Raw genomic sequence first — 13633 nt, forward strand, 5'->3', positions numbered from 1 at the left:
GAGCTGAGGATTCAACTCAAAGCTACTGACTCCAATGGAGGGTATGCAGATACTACTCCCATATGAAGCAGTAGAGGGGTTAGCATATGACCCCAAAGTCCTTCTGGACTGTTCATTTCCACTTAGATCCATGATGGAGAAAGGGAGATGATGTAATAAAAAATTATTTTTATTTATTTATTTATTTCTTTATTTATTTCGAAAATAAAATAAATTAAAAAAAATAAATAAAAATGGGTGAAGATTTTCAAAAAAAATGAGGAGAGAGAAAGTGGTTAGGAAGTTTTGAAAAGGATATGATGATTTTTTTTGAAAGAGGTTTTAAATTTTGAATTAAAAATCTGAATTTTAAAGGTAAATTTAAAAAATTTGCTTTAAAATAGAGAGAAAAGATATTTTTTGAATTTAAAGAGGAGAGAGAAAAACAATAAGATAGCATAAGATTTAAAATTTTTAGATCTAATGCTCCTTGTTTTCAAAAATTTTGGAGGGAAAACACCAAGGAACACCAAACTTAAAAATTTTAAGATCAAGACACAAGGAAAACTCAAGAACACTTTGAAGATTCACAAGAACACAAGAACATGAAGAAGGAACACCAATCTTAAAATTTTTAGAAAACCAAAATAAGATTTTTCGAAAACCAAAGAAAAACCAACAAGGAAACACCAAACTTGAAGTTTGGCACAAGATTTAATGTAAAAATTATTTTTGAAAAAGAATTTTAAAAAGAAGGTACCCAATTTACCAAGAACACAGACCAACGCTCTAGCCAAATAGGCAGTAAATGTAACACTTGTTTTGAAAAATATTTTTAATAACTAAGAAAAAAATAATATTTTTATTTTATTTTATTTTTTTTTTTTGAAAAGAATATAAAAGACTCTGACCCAAACAACAAAATTTTCCTAATCTAAGCAACAGGATTCACCGTCAGTTGTTCAAACTCAAACAATCCCCGGCAACAGTGCCAAAAACTTGGTGCACGAAATTGTGATGTCAATGTTCACATTACTCTCTTACAATTTCGCACAACTAACCAGCAAGTGCATTGGGTCGTCCAAGTAATACCTTACATGAGTAAGGGTCGATCCCACGGAGATTGTTGGCTTGAAGCAAGCTATGGTTATCTCGTAACTCTTAGTCAGGATATAATATCAATAATAATTCTTAATTTGAATTGTGAAAAGTAAGAAGGGCAGAACACAAATTATACTTGTATGCAATGATGGAGAATATGTTGGAGTTTTGGAGATGCTTTGTCTTCTGAAATTCTGCTTTCCTCTGTTTCTGATTCACGCATGCACGTCCTCGTATGGCAAGCTGTGTGTTGGTGGATCACCGTTGTCAATGGCTACCATCCATCCTTCCAGTGAAAAGGGTCCAGGTGCGCTGTCACTGCACGGCTAACCATCTGCAGGTTCTCGATCGTACCGGAATAGGATTTACTATCCTTTTGCGTCTGTCACTATGCCCAGCACTTGCGAGTTTGAAGATTGTCACAGTCATTCAATCCCTAAATACTACTCGGAATACCACAGACAAGGTTTAGACTTTCCGGATTCTCTTGAATGCTGCCATCAATCTAGCTTATACCACGAAGATTCTGATTAAGAGATCCAAGAGATATTCATTCATTCTACGGTGAACGGAAGTGGTTGTCAGGGATGCGTTCGTGGGGGAATGATGATGATTGTCACATTCATCACATTCATGTTGAAGTGCGAATGGATATCATAGAGAGGAACACACATGTTTGAATAGAAAACAGAAATACTTGCATTAATTCATCAGGACATAACAGAGCTCCTCACCCCCAACAATGGAAATTAGAGACTCATGCCGTCAGAGATTACAAAGTTCAGATCTAAATATGTCATGAGATACAAAATAAATCTTTAAAAGTTGTTTAAATACTAAACTAGTAACCTAGGTTTACAGAAAATGAGTAAATTATGATAGATAGTGCAGAAATCCACTTCTGGGGCCCACTTGATGTGTGCTGGGACTGAGACTAAAGCTTCTCACGTGTCTGGGCTGTTTTGGGCGTTCAACGCCAGGTTGTAACGTAATTCTGGGGTTGAACTCCAATTTGTAACGTGTTTCTGGCGCTGGACGCCAGACAGCAACATGGAACTGGCGTTGAACGCCCGTTTACGTCGTCTATCCTTGAGCAAAGTATGGATTATTATATATTGCTGGAAAGCTCTGGATGTCTTCTTTCAAACGCAATTGGAAGCGCGTCAATTGGACTCTTGTAGCTCCAGAAATTCCATTCGGAGTACATAGAGGTCAGGATCCAACAGCATCAGCAGTCCTTTTTCAGCCTGAATCAGATTTTTGCTCAGCTCCCTCAATTTCAGCCAGAAAATACCTGAAATTATAGAAAAATACACAAACTCATAGTAAAGTCCAGAAATATGAATTTTTCCTAGAAACTAATGAAAATAAACTAAAAACTAACTAAAACATACTAAAAACTATATGAAATTAACCCCAAAAAGCGTATAAAATATCCGCTCATCATTCCTCCATGAGGGATTATAGGTGTTTCCATAGGGTTCACCCATGTAATTCACCTCTGCTATTGCAGGGTTCTCATGATCATAAGCTTCTTCTTCAGAAGATGCCTCTTTAGTACTGTTGGATGATTCCTTCAATCCATTCAGACTCTGAGAGATCATATTGACTTGTTGAGTCAATATTTTATTCTGAGCCAATATGGCATTCAGAGTATCAATTTCAAGAACTCCCTTCCTCATAGGCGTCCCATTATTCACAGGATTCCTTTCAGAAGTGTACATGAACTGGTTATTTGCAACCATGTCAATGAGTTCTTGAGCTTCTGCAGGCGTTTTCTTTAGGTGAATGGATCCACCTGCAGAATGGTCCAATGACATCTTTGATAACTTAGACAGACCATTATAGAATATATCTAGAATGGTCCATTCTGAAAGCATGTCAGAAGGACACTTTTTGGTCAGTTCCTTGTATCTCTCCCAAGCATCAAAGAGGGATTCACCTTCTTTCTGTCTGAAGGTTTGAACATCCACTCTAAGCTTGCTAAGATTTTGAGGAGGAAAGAACTTGGCTAAGAAAGCCGTGACCAGCTTTTCCCAAGAGTTCAGGGTATCCTTAGGTTGAGAGTCCAACCATACTCTAGCTCTATCTCTTACAACAAACGGGAAAAGCATAAGCCTGTAGACCTCGGGATCAACCCCATTGGTCTTAACAGTATCACAGATCTGCAAGAATTCAATTAAGAACTGAAAAGGATCTTCGGATGGAAGTCCATGAAACTTGCAGTTCTGTTGGATTAGAGAAACTAATTGAGGTTTAAGCTCAAAATTGTTTGCTCCAATGGCAGGGATTGAGATGCTTATTCCATGTAAATTGGAATTTGGTGCAGTGAAGTCACCAAGCATTTTCCTTGCATTGTTATTATTTTCGATCATGTTTTCTTCTTTTTCGAAAATTTCTGTCAGATTTTCTCCAGAGAGTTGTGCTTTGGCTTCCCTTAGCTTCCTCTTCAGAGTCCTTTCAGGTTCAGGATCAGCTTCAACAAGAATGTTCTTATCCTTGTTCCTGCTCATATGATAAAGAAGAAAACAGAAAAGAAAATATGGAATCCTCTATGTCACAGTATAGAGATTCCTGTATGTGAGTAGAAGAAGATGAGAATAAAATAAGAGAAATTCGAACACCAAGAGGAAGAGAGGGTTTGAATTTTGAGATGAATAGAAGTGTTAGTAAATAAATAAATAATTAGAAGGAGATGAGAGAGAGGGAATTTCGAAAATTAATTAAATTAAAAATAAAATTTTAAGTTAAATTTTGAAAATTAAAATTGAAATCAAATTAAATTAAAAATTAAAACAATTAGTTAAAAAAAAGAAATTTGAAAAAGGGGGAAGGGATTTTCGAAAATTAGAGAGAGAGAATTAGTTAGGTAGTTTTGAAAAGGAAATGATTGAAACAAAAAGATGGGATTGATTGAAAAAGATTTGAAAATCAATTTGAAAAAGATAAGAAGTTAGAAGAGATTTTGAAATCGATTTTGAAAAAGATATGATTGAAATTGAAAAAGATATGATTGAAAATTATTTTGAAAAAGGTTTGAAAAAGAAATTTAAAAAGATTTTATTTTGAAAATTAAAGTTGATTACTTGACTAACAAGAAACAAAAAGATTTGATTTTAAAATTTAAAGATTGAACCTTTCTTATTAGGCAAGTAACAAAGTTAATATTTTTGAATCAATCACATTAATTGTTAGCATTGCAGTAAAAAATATGGAATAAAAATAAGAAAAAGATTTTGAAAATTAATTTGAAATTTTCGAAAATATGAAGGAAAAATTGAAAAAGATTTGATTTTTGAAAAAGATTTGAAAAAGATAGAATTTTTAAATTGAAAAATTGATTTAACTCATAGGAAACAACTAGATTTTAAAAATTTTTAAAAAAGTCAACTCAAATTTTTGAATTTGATGAGAAGAAAAAGGGAAAGATATTTTTTTGATTTTTAAATTTTTAATGATGAAAGAGAAAAACATCAAAAAGACTCAAAACATGAAAATTATGAATCAAAACATGTGATGCATGCAAGAACACTATGAATGTCAAGATGAACACCAAGAACACTTTGAATATCAAGATGAACATCAAGACTTATTTTTGAAAAATTTTCAAGAAAAGAAAACATGCAAAACACCAAACTTAGAAATTTTTAATTTTTTAGTCACTAACAAATTGAAAATGCATATAAAAAACAAGAAAAGACACAAAACAAGAAAATATGAAGATCAAACAAGAAGACTGGCCAAGAACGACTTGAAGATCATGAAGAATGCAATGCATGAAATTTTCGAAAATAATTTTTAGAAAATTAAAAAGATGCAATTGACACCAAACTTAAAACTTGACTCTAGACTCAAGCAAGAAACACAAAAAATATTTTTGATTTTATGATTTAGTAAATGTTTTTTTTATTTTTCGAAAATTAATTGGGAAAAACGAAAAAAAAAATTTTGATTTTTTTCGAAAATAAGAATAATAAAAACAAAAAGGTTAAAATTAAAATAAAGTTACCTAATCTGAGCAACAAGATGAACCGTTAGTTGTCCAAACTCGAACAATCCCCGGCAACGGCGCCAAAAACTTGGTGCGCAGAAATCGTGATGGTTCCATTCCTTGGTAACGGTGCTGAAAACTTTATACGCACGTTCATAATCTTAATTCTTTGTCACAACTTCGCACAACTGACCAGCAAGTGCACTGGGTCGTCCAAGTAATAAACCTTACATTAGTAAGGGTCGATCCCACGGAGATTGTCGGCTTGAAGCAAGCTATGGTCACCTTGTAAATCTCAGTCAGGCGGATTCAAATGGTTTTAGAGTTTTAGTAATTAAAAGATAAATAAAACATAAACTAGGATAGAGATACTTATGTAATTCATTGGTGAGAATTTCAGATAAGCATATAGAGATGCTTTCGTTCCTCTGAACCTCTGCTTTCCTGCTGTCTTCATCCAATCATTCCTACTCCTTTCCATGGCAAGCTTTATGTAGGGCATCACCGTTGTCAATGGCTACATCCCATCCTCTCTGTGAAAATGGTCCAATGCGCTGTCACTGCATGGCTAATCATCTGTCGGTTCTCTATCATACTGGAATAGGATTTACTATCCTTTTGCGTCAGTCACTACGCCCAACACTCATGAGTTTGAAGCTCGTCACAGCCATCCCTTCCCAGATCCTACTCGGAATACCACAGACAAGGTTTAGACCTTCCGGATCTCAAGAATGGCCACCCATGGGTTCTAACTTATACCACGAAGATTCTAATATCTCGAACTCGGTCCTCTGTATTAGATATCTAAGAGATATTCATTCTAGCTTGTTTGCATGTAGAACGGAAGTGTTTGTCAGGTGATGCCAAGGCATCTTAGGCGAGTTTCACTAGCATTTTTCTGTTAGTTTTAGTTGTTTTATGCACTTTCTTGAGTTTAAAGTAACCAAGAATGGTTAAATGAATAACAAAGCAATGAACCATCCAAACAGTATGATTTTTATGCAAATTTCATGAGTTTTTAGTTATATTACTTGAATGCTATGAATGGAAGATTCTCATAAAAATTTGCAAGACTTTGATGCAGTTGTTTGGATGATTTCAGGAAAGAAGAGGCTAGGCAAGGAAGCAACAAAAATCAATAAAGGAAGCTTGAATATCACATGTGGAGTTTAAGTTCCAGTTTAAGCTTAAACTGGAACTTAAACGGCCAAAATCATGAAAGCTGAGGAAAGGGTGAAAGTGGCGTTTAACCTCCAGTTTAACCTTAAACTGGAAGTTAAACGCCAGAAATGGGAAATGCACCAGGGAGCCATTTCCACCTTTAAGCTCCAGTTTAACCTTAAACTGGAGCTTAAACATGTTCGACCAAGTTTTCTCCTCCAGGGTTGCTTTCTCCATTTCCACGTTTAAGCTCCAGTTTAACCTTAAACTGGAGCTTAAACGTGTTCGACCTCCAGGGGTTGCTTTCTCCGCTTCCACCTTTAAGCTCCAGTTTAACCTTAAACTGGAGCTTAAACGTGTTCGACCTCCAGGGCTGCTTTTCCTATCTCCACGTTTAAGCTTCAGTTTAACCTTAAACTGAAGCTTAAACGTGTTCGACTACGTTACCCTCCAGGGCTGCCTTCTTCCATTTCCACGTTTAAGCTTCAGTTTAACCTTAAACTGAAGCTTAAACGTGCTTCCACAAAAGGCATCACTGGAAGTGTCTGGCGTTTAAGCTGCAGTTTAAGCTTAAACTGCAACTTAAACACCACTCTTGGAAAAGGTTTCTGGGCCAAAAATATTGCAGTTTAAGTTAGCATTTGAGCACAAACATTAACTTAAACTTACTCTGGTATGAAACCCAATTGAATATCATGGTTTATGGGATTGGGCCTGAAGGATTGATGAGTCTGGAATTTCAATTTGTTGAGTCATGTGTCATTACTTGATTATCACTAAGTTGGCTCAATGAATGTTACAGAATTTGGATCAGCAGCCTCATCAAGATTATGGATCATAAACCCAAAGCAAAAGGAAAGCAGGGAGAGGCCTCAAAGCCCAAGAAACACAACAGAAGCTCAATGAAGAAAGTGTATAAATAGGATAGAATTTAAGTTAGAGGGACGGACTTTTACTTTTACCTTTTCATTTTTGCTAGTTTTCATACCTTTGTAATTGAATTCAGAGCTATGACTCACTAAACCCCCTTTCATTGGGTTAGGGAGCTCTATTGTAATTCAATGAATCAATAATAGTTTATCTTCTTCTTCAATCTTTTCTCTTGAATTTTGTTAGAAAGCTTCTCGATCTAATTCCATTGGGTAGTTGTCTTGGGAAAGAAACTACCCATAATTGGAATCCTTCGGAACCTTGGGAAAGGAATGGAGGATTCATGCTAGAGAAGCTTTCTCACAGTGAATTGGATTGGGGTTTGGATGGATATTGTGACATGTAATCCTACCAAATTGTGGTTCATGAAACTGTGTGGTATAATCAGTGATCGAGCATCATCTCTTCTTATGAACATTTAAACCAAGGGATTGGGAATTTGTTTGTTTTTAGAGAGAATTGATGAGCCAAGGGATTGGGATCCAATCATATAAGATTGCCAAGCAAAATTCAATGAACGCATTGGTTGAGGAAGAGATAAACATGTTTTGATTCGGAGATCTCAATATCTCCTATAACCCAATGAATTCCCCATCTCCGATTTCCACTTTCTCTTTACATTCTGCAACTCAATTCATGCAATCACCCCTATTCCCTTTTAATTTCAGCAATTTAGCTTCTCGCTCTTTAATTCATGCAATTTAAGATTCCGCAATTTCAATTTCTTGCCATTTACGTTTCCCGCCAATTTTACATTCCGCAACTCTCATCTAATTCTTGATTCCGCTCAACTAGACACACTTCTAATACGAATTTCTCATTCAACCAATCCTTGTGGGATTCGACCTCACTCTATTGTGAGTTTTTACTTGACGATAACCGGTGCACTTGCCGGAAGGAATTTTGCCGATTGTGCAATTTCCTAAATCGTAGCATAACTAGTTTATGCGCATCAAGTTTATGGCGCCGTTGCCGGGGATTGGTTTTCGATTGACAATTCTCAAATTGGAAGTTAACTAGATTGAGCATTTTTCTTGCTTTGTTAATTCAGTTCAAGTTACTTGTTGAATTTCAATTTCTGCACTCTGTTACATGCTTTCTTTCTTTATGCCTTTAAATTCAAGCAACTAACTCACTGACTCACTAACTATTTGAATTAATTCCTCAACTGTTCTAACCATACTCTTCCATTAACCAAGAGTATTTCACTTGTTTGTTGCCTGTGCTGTGTTCTTGTATGACAGGTAGGAGAGGAGAGACATCAACTCCTCCATATACTGAACCAGAGAGGACCCTTCATAGACTTAGAAGGGAAGCAAGAGGGAAGAGAGTACTGGGAGAAGAAGAATCTGAAGGAGAATCTGAGGACAATTTTGAGGAAGCTTTAGATCTCAACATGGATAGAGAAGTTCACAACCATGAGAGGGATGATGGAAACAATGCCATTCCTGAGAGGAGGGTTCTTGGTTCATACATAAACCCAACCTCTGGGAATTGTGGTAGCAGCATTCAGAAACCAACCATTCAGGCCAACAATTTTGAGCTCAAACCACAGCTAATATCACTTGTGGAGAATCATTGTTCATTTGGTGGGAGTGCTAATGAAGACCCAAACCAACATCTCACAAAATTCCTGAGAATTTGCGACACTGTGAAGTCTAATGGAGTCCAGGAAGATGCCTATAAACTGCTTTTGTTCCCATTTTCACTTAGGGACAAGGCAGCTAAGTGGCTGGAATCATTCCCAAGGGGGAGCCTAACAACCTGGGATGAGGTGGAAAGTAAGTTTCTGGCACGTTTCTACCCCCCACAAAAGGTCAATAGGCTTCGATCTGAGGTTCAGACGTTTAGACAACAAGATGGTGAAACTCTCTACGAGGCATGGGAGAGGTTCAAGGATTTGATAAGGAAATGCCCACCAGACATGTTCCATGACTGGGTGCAATTGCATATTTTCTATGATGGACTTTCTTATGAATCAAGGAAGGCTGTAGACCATTCATCAGGAGGTTCATTGAACAGGAAAAAGACTGTGGAAGAAGCCATTGAAGTGATTGAGACAGTGGCTGAGAATGAGTACTACTATGCATCAGAGAGACACAACACTAAGGGAGTCATGGAGCTGAACCATGTTGATACAATTCTAGCCCAAAACAAGGTGTTTGCCAAGCAACTAGCAGAGCTCACCAGGAAATTAGAAACAAAGCAAGTGGCTGCAATACACACACAAGATCAAGAGGAAGTAAGCACTGAAGAAGGTGATTGGGAAGAGGCCAACTATGTGGGAAACCAACAAAGGCAATCATATGATCCACATTCCAACACTTACAATCCAGGATAGAAAAACCACCCAAACTTTGGGTGGGGGAACCAACAAACCCAACCACAAAACCACAAACCTTACAACCACAACCAACACAACAATTCCACATACCAAAACTCCAACCAAAGATTATACCAAGCCACACAAAACACTTACACCCAACCATCATATCATGGCCAAAATAATCAACCTACCCAACCTAATCCGAACCAACAATTTCAAGATCAATTAAACAGGATAGAAGGAATGCTTGCAACCATGAGTCAAGACATAACCGAATTGAAAGCCTTTAAGGAAGAAGTAAATTCTAACCTGCAAAACCAAGGAGCTGCTATCCAGAAGCTAGAAAATCAAATTGTGTATTTGTCTAAGCAAACCCCTGGGCCAAGCGTTTCTCATGCTGCCAAGGCTATTGCAAGGGAAGAATGTAAGGCCATAACCCTCAGAAGTGGAAAGAATCTAAAGGAGATCTCAAAGGAAACCACAGAGGATGAAGCAAAGGAAAATGTGAGGGACAAGGAACAAGGACAATCTTTTACACCGTCTGCAACAAAAGAAAAAGAAAAAGAGGTCCTGAAGCCTTATACACCTAAAGCACCATATCCTCAACGTTTGATGAAAAGTGAAAAGGATGGCCAATTCTCCAGGTTCTTGGAGATTTTCAAGAAGCTTCAAATCAACATTCCGTTTGCTGAGGCAATAGAGCAAATGCCACTCTATGCAAAATTCTTAAAGGAATTAATGACCAAGAAGAGAAGCTGGAGAAATGAGGAAACTGTGTTGTTAACTGAAGAATGCAGTGCCATCATTCAGCACAAATTGCCTCAGAAATTGAAGGATCCAGGCAGTTTCCAAATCCCCTGCATCATAGGAGAAGTCATGGTGGAGAAGGCCTTGTGTGATTTAGGGGCCAGTATCAATTTGATGTCTCTAACAATGATGAGAAGAATGAAGATTGAGGAAGCTAAACCAACAAGAATGGCCCTCCAATTGGCAGATCGAACTTTTAAATTCCCTCATGGGATAGTTGAGGATTTGTTGGTGAAAGTGGGAGATTTTATATTTCCTGCTGATTTTGTGGTGTTAGATATGGAGGAAGAAGCCAAAGCTTCAATAATTCTGGGAAGACCCTTCCTGGCTACTGCTGGAGCCATCATAGATGTACAAAAGGGTGAACTCACTCTTAGACTACATGATGAGAAATTGGTGTTTAACGTATTCAAGGCAATGAGCTATCCATCAGAATCACTAAGGGAATGCATGAGGGTGGATGTAGTGGACATTGCAGTACAAGAAACCTTTGAGGAAACAACAAAGGAAGTGGCAGAGGAGGAGTTCACCAAGGACATAGAAGTTAGTGACATCAAGGCTGCTGAAACAACCATGCCAAGCATGCCAGAGAGAGTGAAAGAGGAGAAGGAAGCACCAAAACCTGAGCTCAAAGCATTGCCCCCTAATCTCAAGTATGCATACTTGGGTAGTGATGAGAGTCATCCTGTTATCATTAGCTCTGCCCTGAGTCAAGAACAGGAAGAAGAATTGATCAAGGTGCTACAAACTCATCAAGATGCCATTGGATGGACCCTAGCTGATTTGAAGGGGATAAGTTCATCCATATGCATGCATAAAATCTTGTTAGAAGAGGATGCTAGACCCTCCATCCAAGCTCAGAGAAGATTGAATCCCGTCATGAAAGAAGTGGTACAAAAGGAGGTCATGAAGTTATGGCAGGCAGGGGTAATCTACCCCATTTCTGATAGCCCATGGGTTAGTCCCATCCATGTAGTTCCCAAGAAAGGTGGCATAACTGTGGTGCCAAATGAGAGGAACGAACTCATACCCACAAGAACTGTCACTGGGTGGAGGATGTGCATAGACTACAGGAAGCTCAATGAAGCCACCAGAAAAGATCATTTCCCACTCCCATTCATGGATCAGATGCTTGAAAGGCTTGCAGGACATGCTTACTATTGCTTTCTGGATGGATACTCAGGCTATAATCAGATAGTAGTTGATCCTAGAGATCAAGAGAAAACCTCATTTGTTTGTCCATATGGAGTTTTTGCTTATAGACGCATGCCCTTTGGATTGTGCAATGCACCTGCCACTTTCCAAAGATGCATGCTGTCCATCTTTTCGGACATGATTGAAAAATTTATTGAGGTCTTCATGGATGATTTTTCTGTGTTTGGAGATTCTTTTCCTAGCTGCCTACACCACCTTGCCTTGGTGCTTAAGAGGTGCCAAGAGACCAACCTAGTATTAAACTGGGAAAAGTGTCATTTCATGGTCACAGAAGGAATAGTCCTTGGCCACAAAATCTCTAATAGAGGCATTGAGGTGGACAGAGCTAAGGTGGAACTCATCGAAAAATTACCTCCACCAAGTAATGTCAAGGCAGTTAGGAGTTTTTTGGGACACGCTGGTTTTTACAGAAGGTTTATTAGAGACTTTTCTAAAATAGCCAAACCTTTGAGTAACTTGCTTGTCTCTGATACACCCTTTGTATTTGATAAAAATTGCATGCTAGCCTATGAACTTTTGAAGCAAAAACTTTCCTCTGCACCTATCATTGCCCCACCTGATTGGAACTTACCTTTTGAACTGATGTGTGATGCATCAGACCTTGCTATTGGGGCAGTGTTAGGACAAAGGAAAGACAATTTGGTACATGTGATTTATTATGCCAGTAAAGTCTTGAATGATAACCAAAGGAATTACACAACCACTGAAAAAGAACTCTTGGCAATAGTCTTTGCATTTGACAAATTTAGATCCTATCTCATTGGATCTAAAGTCACTGTCTTCACTGATCATTCAGCTTTAAAATACTTACTTGCTAAACAAGAATCCAAACCAAGACTTATTAGATGGGTTCTTTTGTTGCAGGAATTTGACATTGAAATCAAAGACAAGAAGGGTGTAGAGAACAAGGTGGCAGACCATTTATCAAGGATACCATGTGAAGAAGGAAGCGCACAAAGCACACATATAAATGAGTGCTTTCCTGATGAACAACTCATGGTAATTCACAAAGCACCCTGGTTTGCAGACATAGCGAACTTCAAGGCCACTGGGAGTTTGCCGTTGGAATTTAACAAGCATCAAAGGAAGAAATTGGTGAATGATGCCAAATACTTCATCTGGGACGAACCATACTTGTTCAAAAAATGTTCGGATGGCATACTCAGAAGATGCATATCAGAGGAAGAAGGAAGGGAAGTCTTATGGGACTGCCATGGCTCCACTTATGGAGGACATTTTGCAGGAGAAAGAACAGCAGCTAAGGTGTTGCAGTGTGGTTTTTATTGGCCCACTATCTTCAAAGATGCAAAGGAACTAGTGAAGCACTGCCATGAATGCCAGAAAGCGGGGAACCTGCCAAGAAGAAATGAAATGCCACAACAATTCATTCTGGAACTTGAATTGTTTGATGTATGGGGGATAGATTTCATGGGACCCTTTCCCACCTCATACTCAAATAATTACATCCTTGTGGCAGTAGACTATGTCTCCAAATGGGTTGAAGCAATAGCAACTCCAACCAATGATAACAAGGTAGTCATGAACTTCCTCAGAAAACACATTTTTTGCCGTTTTGGGGTTCCAAGAACAATCATCAGTGATGGAGGAAGCCACTTCTGCAACAAACCATTAGAGGCATTGCTTCTAAAATATGGAGTCAAACATAAGGTAGCCACACCATACCATCCACAGACAAGTGGGCAAGCCGAAATATCTAATAGGGAACTCAAAAGAATCCTGGAGAAGACTGTGGGAACTTCAAGGAAGGACTGGTCGATTAAGCTAGATGATGCTCTTTGGGCATATAGGACAGCTTTCAAGACACCAATTGGAATGTCTCCTTACCAACTAGTATATGGAAAAGCTTGCCATTTGCCACTGGAGTTGGAGCACAAGGCATTCTGGGCCTTGAAACTCTTGAACCTAGACAGCAAAGCTGCTGGAGAAAGAAGGATGTTGCAAATTCAAGAGTTGGAAGAATTCAGAGCTGAAGCTTATGAGAATGCCAAAATTTACAAAGAAAGAGCAAAGAAGAAGCATGACAGCAACATAGCCCCAAGGAAATTTGAGGAGGGACAAAAAGTATTGCTCTACAATTCTAGGCTGAAGCTATTTCCAGGGAA

At 38.0% G+C, this 13633-nt stretch overlaps 2 non-coding genes across 2 annotated transcripts; one reads left to right on the plus strand and one right to left on the minus strand.

Moving 5' to 3' along the window:
- Positions 1–2954: 2954 nt before the first annotated feature.
- LOC112746686 (small nucleolar RNA R71) lies at positions 2955–3062 on the plus strand. The gene has a single exon (XR_003174556.1). It is a non-coding gene; the product is annotated as a small nucleolar RNA R71 (small nucleolar RNA).
- Positions 3063–8984: 5922 nt separating this feature from the next.
- Positions 8985–9088, minus strand: LOC112746460 (small nucleolar RNA R71). The gene has a single exon (XR_003174343.1). It is a non-coding gene; the product is annotated as a small nucleolar RNA R71 (small nucleolar RNA).
- Between the last annotated feature and the right edge of the window lie 4545 nt (positions 9089–13633).

Source organism: Arachis hypogaea, chromosome 14 (genome assembly GCF_003086295.3).
Source record: "Arachis hypogaea cultivar Tifrunner chromosome 14, arahy.Tifrunner.gnm2.J5K5, whole genome shotgun sequence".
Taxonomy (NCBI): Eukaryota; Viridiplantae; Streptophyta; class Magnoliopsida; order Fabales; family Fabaceae; genus Arachis; species Arachis hypogaea.